Here is an 18,486-nt window from a genome sequence, read left to right on the forward strand (position 1 = left end):
GTACGGGCAGAAGGCCAACAGGTGGCAGATGACTCTGGTCCAAGACACAGAGGGAGAAGAAGGGGAGGAGGAGTTGGTGAGAGGAGGAAGAGTGGACAGAGAAAGACTGGCCTCAGAAACTGGAGGTGAAGGGACAGACTTTCTGAGAGTAGTTATAGGAGACCCTGCAGGAGACATAATGAAACAGGTTAATGAGTCAGCTCAGCAGGTCAGGTCAGGTCTTTAAACAGGGAGTTATGTCAGTGTTCTGACCTCGGACCCTCAGAAAGCTCTGAGGAGATGATCCAAATGTGTTAGAAGCGCACCAGTAGAGACCTTCATCAGAGTGCCTGACATTAGGGATAACGTGTTCTGCTTTAGACCCAAGGAGACGTCCATTCATGAAGAAAAAAGATGGAACTTTTTCACCAGTCTTCTTCTTGCATTGCAGAGTAACATCACTTCCTGGTCTTACAGGAAGTGCAGGGATCTCCAGGATCACACCTTTTTCTGAATAGCAGGTAAACAGAGACAGACTTCTACCATCAGATTGGAGTCACACAGAGACAGAGACACAGCTGGAACATCTCACTGTACCTGAAACACTGATGGACACTTCATCACTCTTCTGTCCAGATGAGCTTTCACACCAGAAGGTTCCACTGTAAGACGAGTTACGATCCAAAACGCACAAACTTCCACTCATCTCAGCTGTTCCACAGTCCTCAGTGGGTCCTCCGCTGGTCATCTTCACTGTCCATCCATCAACTGTCTGTCGATCATCAACACAACTCAGAGACACAGAAGAAGATCCACTGAAGAACTGCTGAAGGTTTGGACTGACTGACAGAGACACTGGAGGACAGACAGACACACAGATAATCACCACCAAAGAGGAGAGGACCAGCATCACAATGATCACCAAACTTCACACCGACCTGCATCAAAACCAGAATCCAAATGTGGAGCCAGCTCACATGGGCATGGTTTCCATGGTAATTTGAATTTGACAGGATGTAGACCAATTAACTCTTTACTTGGCATGACTGACTACAACTGATAGGTGGAAGATGGTAACTATGGAGATGCCAGGGGAAAAAGAAGAACCCCAAAGAGTAGATCCATGGATGTCTTAAAGGAGGACGTGCAGAGGGTTTGTGTGACCAAGGAGGATGCTGTGATAGGATGAGATGGAGGCAGATGACCTCCTGTGGAACCAGCTAAAGCAGCATCCAATAGAAGACGAAGAAGACAAAGAAGACGACACACGACGAAGACTGCCACTTGTTCTCATCCAGAAATTTGGCTTGCCTTCTAAGGAACATCCCTGAAAACTGGGAGACTTACAAAACGTTTACCCTGAATTTAAGGGAGAGGTCATCACATCATATCCCTTTATAAATAATGATAACAAAGAATCCACTTTGAGGAAAAACCTTTATTTCTATCTTCTTTGTCTATTTAGTTGGCAAAACTGAATTTCTGTTGAGGTGATGTTTTCACATACTGCTGTTTAGTATTTGGTTTGATCTGAATAAATAGCCATCTATTTTCTTCACAGTGAACCGAGGATGTTTACACCAGCTGTCAGTGACCAAAAAAAACAGGGTACATCAAGGACAGGTTGACAGCCCATAACAGAGACATCATTGCATACAATTTATGACTGCCAGTTAGTTTAACAAGACTCAAACTCTTGACCTTCGTGGTGTTTGGTGATGATGCCAAATCTCCACCACCATGCCAACTGACAGAAAACGATGCTGCAATATTTTGATATTCAATATTCATTTTAGGTCTTAGAGTGTGTATTAGTTAGTGCTGTATGAGTCAGGGTGCTGGAAAGGAGAGTCCGTCCACTAGTCGAGCCCATTGCTATGGATTATTAGATCCTCATAAAACCATTACAAGACCTTGGTCCGCATAGCTGGTAATAATTGGAACTCGTTCCCAGTGGGTGTTGGACTCTGCCAGGGCTGCCCTTTGTCACAGATTCTGTTCATTGGTTTGGGCATCTGACAAGGATGCCTCCAGAGCATCTCCTGGGTGAGGTGTGCCTGGCATGTCCAAATCTCACCCACTTTACTACTGTTTTCATTGTATCTCCTGCCACTTGGTGTGATTTTCTGAAAACATATGCTGATGATTGCCAGCTTTATCTACTTTTCAATCACTCTGATAGCTCATCGATTGGACTCCTGCTTGATTGTCTTAGCAAAGTTAAATCATGGATGGCTCAAAATGTTTTACATTTTTATGAACAAAAAGTGGAAGCAATTTTATTCAGTCCCAATCGTTCTTCTGGTATCCCAAATGTTCACTTTGCTGCTCTGACCCCTCTCTTGAAGAGCTCTGTTACTAATCTTGGGGTAAAAATCGACACTGCACTTAGTTTTGATGGCACCCTGATCTCAGATATCTGTCGAAGCTAAAGCCTTTGCTGTCCAGGCATGAACTTGGAAAACTGTCATCCATGCTTTGTGACCTCACGCTTCGAATACTGCAACTCCCTTTTAATGGGGGTTGGCCACGCCACTCTCTCATGCCTTCAACTGGTACAGCAGGTTTTTTACCTCATTTAGTTCAGAATATATTGAGAAATGTACCAACACACATACAATATGGCTCAGTTAACCAGAGATGGAACTAAAGTGTGTCAATAAAAATAACCTCTGTGGCTATAAATGTTTCGACAGTTAGTATTAAAGACCATAAAAACATAAAATCTTTAAATCATCAGTTATAACTGTCAAAAATGTGTATGTGTCATCAGCATAGGAGTGGAAGAGCTTTGTTTAAGAACTTTTTCTAATAATACTTTTAAAGACCATTAAAAATGTAAAATCAGTACAATCAGTACATAGTTTTGAGGCACAGGCAGATTTTAAAGGACCACACATGCCTCTGACACATCGTCAGATATTCATATTCTGAGTTTGAGTCAATGCTTAATGTAAATGAAATAACTATTTTTTTTATTTGGACTGTCTTTTGCAATTATTGTGCAAATGTATTCTAAATCAGCAAAGAATCAGTCTGCAGGAAATTTTGTTTGTGGAGCACAACTTATCTGTGACATTAACTCTTAGTCCTGTTAGCTAACTAGCATTCATGCCAAAAAGAAAAGTTATTTTTTCAGTAACTGAAATTTAAACTTGAAGTTTAAATGTCTAATAGCTTAATTATTTTTTAAAAATAAATATAAAACTTAAAAAGGCCAAACAAAAACAGATTTGATGAAGCCGCACTTCCATCTACTCACCTGCAGAAACAGTCGGTGTAGACAGCAGCAGCACACACACACCTGCAACAGGAGGTCAGAGGTCACTGAGGGTTAGAGGTCACAGAGCATCAGAGGTCAGTGACTGACACAGCCTGAGTATATCATGGTGAAGAACAGTTCCTGTTCCATCAGTCAAATACAGTAAAGAGAGACGACTGAGCTGATTGTAACAGCTGTCTGCTGTTATTCTGTGTTCCTGAGAAGCATCACAGCAGAAGCTGTTCTGTGGACACAAACATCTACAGACAGCTCAAAGTAAGACGATGGTCCCGGTTCCTGTGTGCAAACACACACAAACAGGACTACTACCTTCAGCTCTCACTAGAACTATGAAAAAGAGTTGGTGCAGTCCAAAAGCACCAATCACAGATGTTCTACCTTTACGAAGTGACAGGACGTAAGTGATGGTCACTGAGTGTGACACAGTGTCCTCGTCCTGTCATGATGAAATACTCCCACACGGACTGAAACCATCAGCTGGCTCATGTTATCCACATAAACTCTGACATTACATCCTTTATGAGGACTGACTCGCTCTGAATCACATATTTGGATCAAGCAGCTGCTATAAACAGGACGATGTGACAGTCAAAGGTCAAAGGTCAGACTCTGCTGCAGTGAGAGTGAAAGAATGAAGGTGGGACTCACCGAGCAGGAGGAGAGAGGCAGCTGCAGCCTTCATGATGTCTGGATGCTGACTGACTGTGTCAGACGCTTTCAGCTTCCCTTTCATCACATCGGGTATCCCTGTGTGCTGTTGGTGGAGCCTCACAGTACTGCATGTATCAGAGAGTTTGTCAAAGGCTGGATCATTGCAGAGGTTTGTTTTCAGCCTGACAGGAACACAAACCTGACTCTGTGACTCTTTGTGTGTTTGCTCAGTGTCAATCTTTCTTTTTTTTAATTTATTTTAATCACTTTATATTTTTATATTCTTGGTTTTCCCCATTTTATGATGATTTTCATGAATAAATGCTTGTCACAGAGTTCCTCGGGGTTCTGTGCTGGGACCAGTACCTTTTCACATTGTACATACTTCCTTCAGAGGCAGCATTATTAGAAAACACTGCATTTGTTCATTGCTATGCAGATGATACCCAGCTTTACTGATCCAAAAGCCAGATGACACAAATCCACTAGTTCATATAAAGACCTGGTTTGTGATTCATTTCTTTCTTAATAAATTCATGAAATATTAAAAAGTCATCATTATCTGAAACTGTTCAAAGGTTCCTGATCAACAGTTCCTGCAGCAGTTTCAGATCCTCTCTCTGCTCACAGGAGAATCAAACCACTGAAGGAGATGGCTGAAATTTGACCTCTGACTCCTCTCAGCATGTTTGCTCTGCACCTTATAAATGATGATATAATAAAATATGTTATTATAATAATGTCAGATGTTTGTGTTGTTGACGTTAAAGCTCCAGTTATAGAACATGAGAGCAGAAGTGGTGTGTTCAGGTATGACGGAGCTGTTTTCCTAAGATTTAAATAGAAGTGAGCGTCCAGCCAATGAGATTAGTTCTGCTCTGTGTGCTCTCTCCTGGTTGGTCTGTGGATGTTTCAATGCTGTTGCTATTTTAGTGTGTCATGAGTGCAGTTTCCTGATGATGTTCCCCTTTAGTTCTGTGCAGCTCGTCTCAATCACACGTTTTTGATGTTTGAATCTTTTATTGTGGTTGGATCCAGTTAAAGCACAAAAACATCACAGAAACAAACAGTGTGAATATAAATTAGTCGATTCATGTTTTTACACTTTGATTCAATACTTCAGAAATCAATTTGACAGCTTATTGATTGATCAGTGAACAGAGTTTACAGCTTTGGACACTTTCAGATTCCTCAGAGGATCTATCAGCTTAGAAGACGTGCTCAGTGGTGACATCAGCAACAATGTCATCATACTCCAGGTCACGCAGGGGCGTCTCCATGGAGACAGCATGTTTGTTACCTGCGGGCAGAGTGGAGAAATCAGGACGGTGTTGATGTGATCAAAGTGTTTATGTGAGAATCTGCTTGAGTTTGTACCTGAGCTCCTGCTGCAGCAGATGGACAGGAGCAGGATGGTGCAGATGCAGTACGGGCAGAAGGCCAACAGGTGGCAGATGACTCTGATCCAAGACACAGAGGGTGAAGAAGGGGAGGAGGAGTTGTTTGGAAGAAGCAAAGTGGAAAGGGAAGAATTGGACTCAGAAGAGACGGATGTTTTAAGAGATGTTATAGGAGAACCTGCAGGAGAAATGATGAAACAGGTAAATGAGTTAGCTGAGCAGGCCAGGTCTTTAAACAGGAAGTGATGTCATTGTACTGACCTCTGACCCTCAGAAAGCTCTGAGGAGATTCTCCAAACGTATCAGTAGCACACCAGTAGAGACCTTCGTCAGAGTACTGGGCTCTTCTGATGTTGTACTCCGATGTAGATCCAGGTCCAACCAGACGTCCATTCATGAAGAAATAAGATGGAACTGTTTCACCGTTCTTCTTCTTGCATTGCAGAATGACACCAGTTCCTGGTCTCACAGGAAGTACAGGGATCTCCATGATCACACCTTTTTCTGAATAACAATAAAACAGAGTAATGTTTGAGACACAGTTCAGAGCAGAGTCACACAGAGACAGAAACACAGCTGGAACATCTCACTTTCTGTACTGGACACGCTGATGGTAACTTCATCACTCTTCTCTCCAGATAAGTTTTCACACCAGAAGTTTCCACTGTAGGACGAGTTACGATCCAGAAGACACAAACTGTCAATCATCACAAAGTCTTCAGCTGCTCCACAGTCCTCAGTGAGTCCTCCTCTGGTCCTCCTCACTGTCCATCCGTCAACTTCCTGTCCATCGTCATCATCAACGCAGCCCAAAGACACAGACGTGGGTCCACTGAAGAACTGCTGAAAGTTTGGACTGGCAGACAGATAAACTGGAGGACAGAAAGAGGAAATTGTTAGAACAAAGGTCGCCAGCAACACATGGAGTTACAACTGTAAAGGAGGAGAAAGCAGATTCAGGGTGGGCATTAATCATGAGACCTTCAGGACCAGAAACCAGGACTAGAATCCTGATGGGGCCCAAGCTAACCTCTGCTAATAAAATACAAAAATATGAAAAGTCTGCTTAAGAGTCCAATTTCAGATCCTTGGGCAATAGGGCTCATGTGGACATAGTGCTTTGATTGGGAGAAACATTTTAAGAGAATCAATGTCTTTACCTGAATAATTTAACAAGCATTAAAACATTCATCAAAAGTGGTTTCCTTCTTGACAACCTCACTCTTTCTAAAACCCACCGTCAAAATAAAAATAACATTGCTTCAGATTTTATTCATTATTTTTTTAAGCAAAACTGAGTTTCTGTTACTTGTTTTAAAAGTAAAATGTAAAGCAGCGCCTTTAGCTTTCAGGCCTCCAAGTGGTCTGGGAAACACGAAGGTGCTCCCAGACCAGCCGAGATATAGAATCTCTGCAGCATGTCCTTGGTCTTCCCTGAGACCTCTTTCAGTGGGACATGCCCAAAACACCTAGCTCCAGTAGGCTTCTTTAACAGACATCCTCAACTGGTTAATTTGACATGGAGGAATAGCAGCTCTACCAGATGGATGAATAGCAGATTGCAGATAGCAGACTCCTCATCCTATGGCTAACTCTGACAGCCACACCTTGGAGAAAACTCACTTCCGTCGTTTGCATCCACAATCTTATTCTTTCGGTCAAAGCCAGAGTTTGTGAGAATGGGTGAGGGTAGGGATGCAGATCGACTGATAAATCAACGGCTCTCTCTTCACCATGACGGACCGGCATCCGTCAGCATCTGCATCACTGCAGTCGCACTAATTCATACAGGAAAGTTGAATGAAAAAAGGATTTTCTTTATTTTTGTGTCTGAGAATTTTATGTTTATGTTTCATGTACAGTACAATTCAGGAACTGTCACTATGTGTCTTTTGCAATGTGATATTTTTATAAAGTATCTTGAAAAGTATTTTATATATATGAAGTTAAAAATCATTATATAAGGTCCGTGTTATGTGACATGGAATGACTGACCGTCCTTTTCACAATTATTACTGTTTATGTCATAATAAAAGACCCGTGCCTGCGTAAAATTATTAACAAAATGTTTGCTTATTTTAATCATCTCTGTCTTAACACTGTTGATATTTATAAATTTGGACTTTTTCCTTCGAACCATTTATTATACGTACATCATAATACAAAAAGTAAAAGCGAGGATGTTTTATGCTTAACCCTTATTACCAAAAATATCAGATTATATTGTGAATAAGGGTGGATGTGTTGTTCTTTAATGCATCTGTGAACCATCCTGATATGTGGAAACAAGGGTGATGACAGACGGATATTTGCTCTGGTAAATTATACTCTCTACAAAATCTACAACTTACTGCAAGTCTGTGACTACAGGGTCAATGAGGGACCTCTTTAAAGGGCTTTCCTTAAGATTAAGACCAGCGAACAGCAATTCGATTATTGTAAAGACTGTAAGGCAGTAAAAATGTATTAATGGAAAAAGTACAGCTGGTGGAGAACATTGTCCATTCACAACCAATTAAAAAGGCCATATTTAAAAAGATTTATAACTTATATGAAGAACCAGAATTTTAGGACACTTCCAAAAGAATGAATAACTCCGTGAAAATAAGTAAACATGTAACTGTATTGTCCAGTAGAGTGGGATTACTACTGTTAGACAAACATTTAGAAGTAAGTATTGGCTCAGTGTATATAAAACGCACTCTGTTCTGTCACAGAGACCCGGAATGACTGCAGACTGTCTCTGCACCTGAAATCATAAATATAAACTTAGAAAAGACTCACCTGCAGAAACAGTCAGTGCAGACAGCAGCAGCACACACACGCCTGCAACAGGAGGACAGAGGTCACTAAAGGTCAGAGGTCACTGAGGGTCAGAGGTCAATGAAAGGTCAGTTAGGGTTCAGAAATGATGCTGTTTTAGGATTTTTATGTTCCTCGACTGAAGGAAAACCAGAACCAAGAACCTCATCCCAACTCTGAGCAGAACAGGTACATGATCTGAGCTCATGTACCTGCAGGCTGCAGATACTCAGGTGATACATCAGTGGAAGCATCACTGATGCACTCATGCAGACGTGCTGTCTGAGCGCGTGTTGGATGAAGCTGTAAGGAATACATGTTCACTCACCCCGGAGCAGACAGACGGACGCAGTCTTCATGTCTGAGTGATGACTGAGAGTCTGAAGCCTGAGCAGCAGAGACGCTTTCAGCTTCATCACTTCCCTGTTACACATTCAACACGTCCCTCTGCTCCAACACTTTCACTACTCGTCTGACTGAGCTCAGTCAAAATGCGCCCGTTACTGCAGAAATCAGTCATCAAGTGAAGAATCTCTCTGTTACACCAACATCACAAGTTCATTATTAAATGATCTTTTTTCCATGTAATCCTGCATCTTAATCATAACAAGTGACCTCCTCCTGGTGTGTGGGTACAGATCCTGCTCTGCCAAACGGAGACATTATTTCACTCTTAGCTCAGAAATCAATTCAATTCAGCTTTATTTACACAGCACCGAATTACAACAACAGTCACCTCAAGGTGCTTTATATTGTAAGGTAGCTCCTACAATAATACATACAGAGAAAAACTCCCATGAGCAAGCACGTTGGTGACAGTGGGAAGAAAAAACTTCCTTTTAACAGGAAGAAACTTCCAGCAGAACCAGGCTCAGGGAGGGGCGGCCACGACCGGTTGGGGTGAGATCACATTTTAAAGTGTCCATCATAAAACTTGCTGACAGTGTTTTAAGTCACAGATCTGAAGAGAAACCTACAAAACAGCAGCATATCCATGTGGCCTCACCTGTGCTTCATTATAGTCACAGAGAGAACGACAGGATCACTGAATCAGCAGAAATGTCTGGAAACTCACCTTAATCACTCCAGAACCTTTCCACCTTTAACTTCACCATCGCCCTGAACTGGGCTGGAACAATAAAGGAGATAAAATAAAAACCTACAATAACCTGGTTGCATTCAGGTGAAGACCCCTAAAGGTGCTTCTCAAACTCTGCAGAAGCACCTTTAGATTTTAGGCCATGTTGTTTGCAGGAACATTGCAGCTCTATGAGCGCCCTCATCAGGTCACCCCACAGATTTCAGATGGATCCATCTAAAACTTTCACCTGCTTTTGTTGATCTGGATGTCTGCTCTGGGTCACAGTTGGACTGACAGGTTAGCTGAAGGTTTGTAGTATTTGGACATGTTCAGATATTCGGTGTGGATTTAAATATATGTCCATTTGCTCTGCAGCGTCAGATTTTGGTCCTGCACAGCGCTGCGACTCTCAGTTTGCATTTGTATCCTGCACGTCTCTACATGATGCTCCTGAAACTGTTTCCGTTTCTTTTCCTACTTCGTCTTTTTCCTTAAAAGGTGTCGGGATGGCGAGCCGTGACTTATGATGGGAACTGATAAACTTTCAGTCTGTGTTGGTCGGGTCTGATTTAGAGGCGGGTGGGTTGATCCAGATATAGATTGAGGTCGATCAATGCTTTGTTTCTGTGTTCAGTATGGAGCTCACTGACCTGTGTTGGTTTTGTTTTTGATGGGGGGAACATGAAGTATGTAAAATGTGAATGTTTGTGTGCTGAGTATCACGTCTCTTTTGTTCATAGCCTGTTACACATTTAAGCAGAAAGCTTACTGGTGTGTTTGACTGTGTTATTCATTACTGTGGAAAGTCACAGTCACAGTGGGTCAGTGGCCATTAAAGGTTTCACACAGAGCCTCAGGCTGTGAACAGTAAATGACTCTGACATCTTCATTTTTATTCTTCAAGCACAGACACATTTTCTTTGGTTTCTCTCATAGAAAAAAAAAAAAAAATCAAAGCATAAATGAACATAAAACATCAAAACGCTCATTTTTATCAAAGGTAGTTCTTGTAAAATGCTCCTTGTGAGCTGTGTGACAAACAACAGCAATTGTGTCTCAGTTAGGGAGGCCTGTGCCCACAGGGAGCTGTGAATCTGTGGTGTGTGATGGGTATGTGGGCTCCAGACCCCTTAAAGGGGGGCTGTCATACAATCAGTGCTGGGAGGTGTTGTGTAAATGCAGACTGTGCTGGATGTTATTTTTAACATGATGAAGATGAGGTTCATTGTTTTGGCTGTGTTTTGCCAGCAGCTCACAGCTGGTGCTTCTGTAAAAGTCTGAGGATGAGGGTGGATGTGGGTGTGGACATATGCCGACAGGACTCTCGGATATGAAATCAAAAAGAAGAAAAAATGTTACTTTTTCCTGCGGCAGCTGTTTTTAAATAATCAGTGGTGTTTGACGGGTCTAAATATATTTAGTTAGAAAACCTTGGGAATCATCTTTGTAATCATGTGACCTGGTTACAGATGTAAACAGCACTGCAGTAGTGTGTGTCAGTGATTCAGCAATGAATGTGGGCACACCCAGAAAACTGGAATTACTTCAGTTTGGTTCACTTCATACCAGCCGGTCCTGAATGAATAAATGAGTTAGTGCTTCATGTGTGCTGAAGATGAAGATTTATTTGTGGAGGTGTTTTCCAACACTGAGCCGATGCAGAGGATTACACCGCTAACATGTATGTGCTCCAAACAGGCAAAAGCTCCTTGGGACGGTTGTGTAGGTTGACTGGTTGAGCACAGGCCACCATGCAGAGGGAGAGGTGTTAAAAACATCGCCCCCTGGTGACTGTGAGCAGCTACAACATGTATGTGAGTGTCTGCACATCAGTCCACAGGCTGTGTGTAGAATCCCTGTGAACCATCTTACACTCAGTCAGTCATTTCAACAGAATGGGCTTAAAAGCAAACTCATGTCTTCTTCCTGCACCTGTACAGGTGTGCAGTTGTCCAGTAACACACACACACACTCAAAGCAGAAAGGCTCAGCATTGGCTGATAACCTCAGTGATAATATGAATTATCTCTGCCTGATGTTTTAAGTTCTGTCACAGCAGCTAATCTAAAAACAGTGTGAGTCAGCAGGTTGAAGAGGACTGAGCACATATCCCATAATCTCTGAAGCAGGATGAGCGTGGCCTCTTTTTACAAGTTAGCTTTAAGGATGTGTGCCGTTTGTCAGTGGGCAGGGTCAAAAACAGCTTTATTAAGGACAACACTGAGTTTTTGTAGCTGACCTCACGGCTGGAGGACAGCATCTCACCACCTGTGTGTGCAGTCCCACCCCCAACAACAAAGCTCATTCATTACATCACTGTGTGTTTTCTCAGTGTGATTGGAGGACACACAAAGACTGTGCACGTTTCCAAACTGTGAGATGAGACTGACCCACAGCTTGGTCTGAGTGACAGTGGGAGCTCTGTGGATGTTAATGCAGTTGTCACACATTAATGAGAATCATTAATTAGCACCGATAACTGGGTGAGCTGCAGTTTAAAGTAAAGCGCTATACAAATACAGGCCATTTACCATTTACCATTTAAAGTGGTTTCTCAAACCAGTCTGAATGTTTCAGACAGATTCATGCTGGCATGATGAAATACAGTCAGCAAACGATGGTTTGAACTTTGAACCCTGCAGATCAGCGTTACAGTGTCTAACATCACAGCTCCATCACATTTCTTCAAGGTTTGATCCACATGTGGATCCTGTCAAGTTACAGCGTCATTCAAGGTAACCATGGTCACTGACTCAATCCAGTTGCCATGGTAAACCCTGGTGTCCACTGATGATAGCTTACGTTCGTCAGCTCAGGGTGCTGCACAGAGTGCTGTGGGTGGTTGTGCAGGTGTGAGCGACATTCACCATGAAATGTGTCCACTGCTGTGTGCAACAAAAATAAAGTGTATTAGTGTTTTATTTCATTGACTGCCTTTAGCATTAGCTGTAGCATCGTTTCGGTAAGCTGTGCATCAAGTCTTCTTCCAAATGTTCTCTGTGGGGTTCGGGTCTGTAGTGGTGAATCTCCCTGACCCACACTTTCACAGTTCGAGTGAGATGAAGCCTGGTGATGGCATCTTGGAATAGCCTGGATCACCAGAAAAGCAGAAATCCTCACATGGAACAAAACATTCATGTATTCAGGTGATCAGCTGACCTGCTTAAGAAATGAAAAGCCACTCACTGCATCAGTTGGGGTTTTATATATATATATAAGAAAAAAAAAAAAAACCACCCATCTCGCCCCTGCGGGCGGTTTATCCTTCAAGCTCCGGTCCTCTACCAGAGGCCTGGGAGCTTGAGGGTCCTGCGCAGTATCTTAGCTGTTCCCAGGACTGCGCTCTTCTGGACAGAGATGTCCGATGTTGTTCCTGGGATCTGCTGGAGCCACTCGCCTAGCTTGGGAGTCACCGCACCTAGTGCTCCGATTACCATGGGGACCACCACTAGCAGCTGGTTCATTTGTGCTGCCAGATGCTCGTGGAGTGCAGTCAGCTTCTTCAGCCAGTAGGCGTGAACCATGTCGGGCCTTGGTGCTGTCCAACTCTTCATACTGGAGACCCTTTCTTGGATGTCTGCCACTGTGATGGTTACTGGACCCTGTTCAGGGAGGTCGCTGTGGTCTGCCTGGACCTGGAGTTCAGGATTTAGCTGTCATGACTTAAGAGTGCTTCAGGTGTCCTTGGGAGAGGATTGGCTTCCAGCTGGTGACGCTGCCATAAAGGTCTGGTTGGAGGGGTTGGAGGGGTGTGTGGTCGCAAATTTTGAAGCCATCCTGATAACCTTCTCCCACCAACGATGTGGAGATCCAACCCTTTTAGATCCAATTAAAACCAAGACACTCAAAAAGATGCTCTGTAAAAGAGTAGAATTCTTGGAACAGAGTTTAATACACTGAATCATATGAACAGCAGGAAAAATACATACAGACATTTAGCAATAGAATTACATAGCAGAAAGCAAGCAAAGCAAAACCCCGGGGTGTACAGCCTTAAGCACAGACAGCAGAGCAACACAGAGACGGACAGGTAGCAGCAGCAGGAGGAAAAGAGCTCTGGGGCTGTCCTCTGGTCCCCTAATATAGGGACCAGTATCCCCGCCCCCTGCTGCTGGGTAACTTTCCCATGCACCCAGGAACAGCAGGTGCAGGGTCAAATACCGGCCAGAGTTCACACCTGGCGCTGGCTGAGGGCCCGGTCCAAAGTGACACCAATAGGTTAACCCTTTGCTTTACCCTCTGACAATAGGTCACAACATGGTCAAAGGTCACACATTAGTACAGCAAATAGCATAGTTTTTGTGATAATCTTATGATATTAATGTGAATAATACTTGGCCTAACTACATAAAAATAAACACTCCAGTGTAGGTTTATAGTGATCTCATTATGTTGTTTTCAGTATCTCTGCTACCATGTAACATTTATTGTGTGTGCGTGTGTGTGTGTGTGTGTGTGTGTGTGTGTGTGTGTGTGTGTGTGTGTGTGTGTGTGTGTGTGTGTCTATATCGTATGATATTTTATTGTGATGTGTTCAGGATCTCTGTTACGATGTTACTGTTTTGGTTGTGCTGCATGAAAGACGTTGAGTGTGTATTGGAGGAGGTTAGTTACCAGAGCTGGAGAGTGAGTTATTCAGGCGAACTCTCAACAGCATTAACTGCCCTGTTAGTGTACCAACTTAATAAACCTCGATGAAGCAAAAATGTCTTGTGCTCAAGACTCTACATGAAAGTTAAAATATATATGTTCAGTGCACATAGATATATAGAGTATATAATTACATAGTTATACATATCATACAAAAATCCACTACAGGTGCTGCACTGATAGTGATGTTCTCCCAGGGTTCACAGGCTGATGACTTGGAGAGTCAAGCCTGATCCTAGTGTGCCTGCTTGTGATCTTTTTTTTAAATGGAGCCATCTAAGAGGTTGAGGTTGGGGGTGATTTTAGCCCATTTTTGGGGGTGCTTCAGCGCCCTTTCTGCCAGATCAATGGTGGCTGAGACGCAGCGGAGCAGAGGTGTAAGTGCCTGGCTTAAAACAGGACATATTACCTGCATATAACCTTCAGTTACTCTTTATAAATTTAGGTAGGAGTCAGACCATGTTTCTTTTTAGCTGAAAAACATTACACCCAGGTAACCTGCAGTGTTGGAAATGTGTTTTCCGACGATGTTTGCTACCCTACAATCCGTCCTACTCTGTAGTAAAATCAGCTACATTTCATTTTCCTGTGAAATGTATATAGCATATTTAAAATCTAAAACTTAAAATTGTCCGTAGCCTACTGTTGTTACCACTGTCCTGTTTGAAATGGAATGAGAGAAGCTGCTTATTTTGTCATATGTACATGTGCCAATATCAAACCCAGGAGCCACATTCAGGTAAAAGTGTAAAATCAAATGATCCGTCAATAAAGTATAATGTTGGATCAGTGTTTCAATATTTATATCTTTTATTAGATGTATTAGATGTGGTTTGGTTATGTGCCTTTTGGTTGAAAGTACACTGAGAGAGGACTTTTTTTCATTAGTGATCTTAATAGTATTTTTTCTTTTCATATTAATGTAATTTTTCATCCAATTGAATACAATCTATTTGTGTATGATTGTCAGTCCAAAGAGGGAGAGAGGAAAGAGGGGAACGTGATGAGAAAGTACAAGGTCAGGAAGAACCAGGTAAGAAAACAGAGAGGGAAACGTGACAGGCAAAACAGAAACTGGTAAACTGCTTGAGAGACTTGACCACCAAAAAGTGATAGACAGATTTTCCAACTTCAAGGTGAGGCGACATAGGTTAAAATAAAATAAAAAATCTGCAGAGCCATAGTAGTATCTGCAGTAAAGCTCTTTTGATACATTGTACCATAGGCAAAGTTGCCTCCATTTTTATAATGTTTTTATTAATATTTTGTACATTTGTACATTTCAAGGACTCTATTTTTGGAGTGTATTTTTATATATCTGTATTATATTATACATACACATTAAAGGTGAATCTCTGTCCAAAAAATTCACTAAGTTTACTACTCACTATGATCATCATTCATCATTTCCCCCCAGTAATTAAGGTTAGGATATGTATTTTTTAAGTCCAATCCATTCTTCGTTTGCAGCATCTAAATAAGCTTTATCAGATTTGATGGTTTTGTTACAGACTTTAGTGTTTTGCTTTTCTTTCACAACTGTGGGGATTAAATTGTGTTAAAATGTACGAAAGTCATGTGTTAGGTTTATATTATTGATTGTCATTTATGCTTAGAAATATATAATCATTTATGCTTAGAAATATATAATCATTTATGCTTAGAAATATATAATCATTTGTACAGTGAAAGAATGTCTCATCACCTTATGTAAGACATCATATGTTAATGGATCTATGCATATTCATGTAACCTCAATAAAAGAGCAGTGTTACGAGGGAGCAGATGAGAGCGACTGGGGTCAAGCGAAGGAACGGCGCTGTCACGGTTCTCTCCCTCCTGCACGAGTAACACAAAGAGCTCTGGGGACTTGCGTCTTGCTTTTGCTGTTGTAGTAAAATTGTCTCATTCCAGCAGTGGGCCTGTGCTAGACAGACCCATCATCATGTTTTGTGACGAGGACCCAGGCACAGAGAGATTTGATGAATTCAAGAATCTTATGATTTAATAAAGAAATCTGCAGACCTTCACAGAGATGGTAAAATTATGATGACTGCTAATGGAGACAGGCTGTAGGCACAGAAGAAGGGAGTGTCTGAGCTGTGACCTCACGCCTGAAATCCACATAAATTATCTATAAAACCAGAATAAAAGTGTCACAGGACACAGAAAAAAACATGAGCCACGATTCCCGCCCCCTGTTTTATTTCTGATTGATTATATGGAAATGCCCCAGCTGTGGAATGGAAAGTGAAAGTAAAGTGACACCTATGCAGCAGTCTGTGGGAGTATCTGCAGAGTCACGGGCTGCTCACAGAGCTGCAGGTTCAGTGTGGGTGAGGATCAGCTCCAGCAGGACTTGTAACCGAAGATGATGGTTATTCTGCTGCTCCTCATACCTGGTAAGAAAGTTGTTCTGATCCTGTTTGAATGCATCCTCATGTTTAAAGCTAGGCTGATGTGATGTGTGCAGTCTGCTGAGTGAACCTACCTCTCTGCAGCTCTCATGCAGGGCAAACACTACAAATAATGAAGCATCATTTTAGTTTCAGTCCATCCATCTGTTTAAAGCATCAGTATTTCAGGGTGAAGCAGGAAACTGACACTTAGACGCAGGCTCAAAGGGAAAAAAACACAGTTTGTGCTTGAGACGGAGAAGGAATCAAGAATTTCTAATAACGTTTGATAACAATGTGAGCTACAGAAATCTAAAAATCTAAATAGAACCTTTGTTATCCCACGAATGAGAAATTTGGGTGTTACCACACAAAGTAGTCCTATATACATGAACAATAAACAACCAAAATTCAAACAAAATTCAAAAGAAGAAAAAGTGATGGAGTCGGCAACAGCTTTGGCTAGCTTTTCAAAGAACGCAAAGGTTTTCAGCTGAAAATAGAAGGCAGTAACCTCGAAGTATAATTGGCATGCTAGCGTTCAATCAAAGAATCAGACTTGGGATAAGTATACGGAAATACTCGAGCAGTTTGTCACAGCTAACGGGATCGACGATGCAGAAAAATATAGAGCGATATTAATAAGTGTCGTCGGAGCAGCGACGTACAGCTTGATGCGAAACCTTCTCAGCCCGGGAAAGCCCAAAGACAAAGCCTTCCAAGAGCTGGTGCTTCTGATGAAAAATCACTTTGATCCGAAGCCCAGTGAAATTTTGCAAAGGTATAAATTCGAATAAAGCTGAATGAAACCATCATGGAATATGTTGCGCAGCTGCATCATCTCGCAAAGGATTGTAACTATGGCAACACGTTACAACAGATGTTGAGAGATAGGATCGTCTTCGGAATTAGGGATGACTGCACTCAGAGGCATCTCTTGTCAGAAATAGACCTTACTTTTGACAAGGCCCTGCCAATTGCAGTAGCCATGGAGACTACAAATAAAAGTGCACAGGATCTGCAGACCTCAGGGGCGACAACAAAATTTTTCAGCCTCACCAAAGGACAACCGGAGAGTCGTACCTTTAATGGAGAAAGCAAAGACTGTTATTGTTGCAAAGGAACCAAGCACACAGCGGCAGACTGTACGTACAATCAAGGAAAATGTCATGCTTGTGGTGAAGTGGGACACATAGCCAGAGCTTGTGGAAGCAAGACTAAACTGGACCAGAAATAGTACGGATCAACATATGTAAAGAAAGACAAAAAGCAGAGTTCACACTACAGCACTCACAATGTGGGTGAGAAAGCAGATAACAGCAAAACTGATAGCTCTGAAGATGACTCTTTCACTTTGAACTGTGTCAAGGGCACAAAAGAAAACTCTTCAAGTTAGGGCGTGGCAGCGTGGTACACTTGAGAAAAGTAGATCCCTACGCTGTGGATATGCAAACTGATGGGAAAAAGGTGAACTTTGAAATAGACACTGGATGTTGCCTAACAGTCATGAACGAAGCGACATTCAGAGAAACAAGCAAAGACACCAAGCCCTCCAGCCTACAGCCCATCAAAATCAAACTTGGAACTTATACAGGGGATCCTGTTAAGGTGATAAGGTCAAATATAAGCAGCAGGAAAAATATCTGCCCCCGGTGGTCGAAGGGGATGACCCCAGCTTGCTAGGTCGAGCTTGGCTCGAGGAAATTAAATTGGACTGGAGTGAAGTGAAAAACCATCGTAACAATAGAAAGCTGCACCAGGTCAAAGCAACTGAAAAAACACTACAGCAAGTGTTAAGTAAACATGAGGATGTATTCAAAAAGGAGTTGGGCACCCTGAAAGGTATGAAAGCTGCTATTCATGTGAAAAGTGTTGCCACCGCACGCTTCTTGCGTCCATGTTCTGTCCCCTTTGCTATGCGAGCAAAAGTCAATGAGGAAATAAAAGAAGGCATCATCTCGCCAGTGAAATATGCTGAATGGGCAGCACCAGTAATGCCACTTCTGAAGCCCACAGGGACCATAAGACTGTGTGCGGATTACAAGCTTACTGTAAATACAGTGGCTTCACTGGAGCGGTATCCAATACCCAGAATGGAGGACCTGTTTGCCACACTATCTGGGGGTAAGCAGTTCTCAAAAGTAGACATGAGCCACGCTTACCAGCAAATCCTCTTGGATGACGAATCGAAAAAGTATATCACAGTAAACACATCCAGGGGGCTGTTCACGTATAACAGACTGC

General features: G+C 42.3%; 1 pseudogene; it reads left to right on the top strand.

Annotated features, from left to right (window-relative positions):
• The first annotated feature begins 14,849 nt into the window (after positions 1 to 14,849).
• LOC134621759 (uncharacterized) lies at positions 14,850 to 17,479 on the top strand (annotated as a pseudogene).
• Positions 17,480 to 18,486: the final 1,007 nt, after the last annotated feature.

The sequence above is a fragment of the Pelmatolapia mariae genome, linkage group LG3_W, assembly GCF_036321145.2.
Source record: "Pelmatolapia mariae isolate MD_Pm_ZW linkage group LG3_W, Pm_UMD_F_2, whole genome shotgun sequence".
NCBI classification, from domain to species: Eukaryota; Metazoa; Chordata; class Actinopteri; order Cichliformes; family Cichlidae; genus Pelmatolapia; species Pelmatolapia mariae.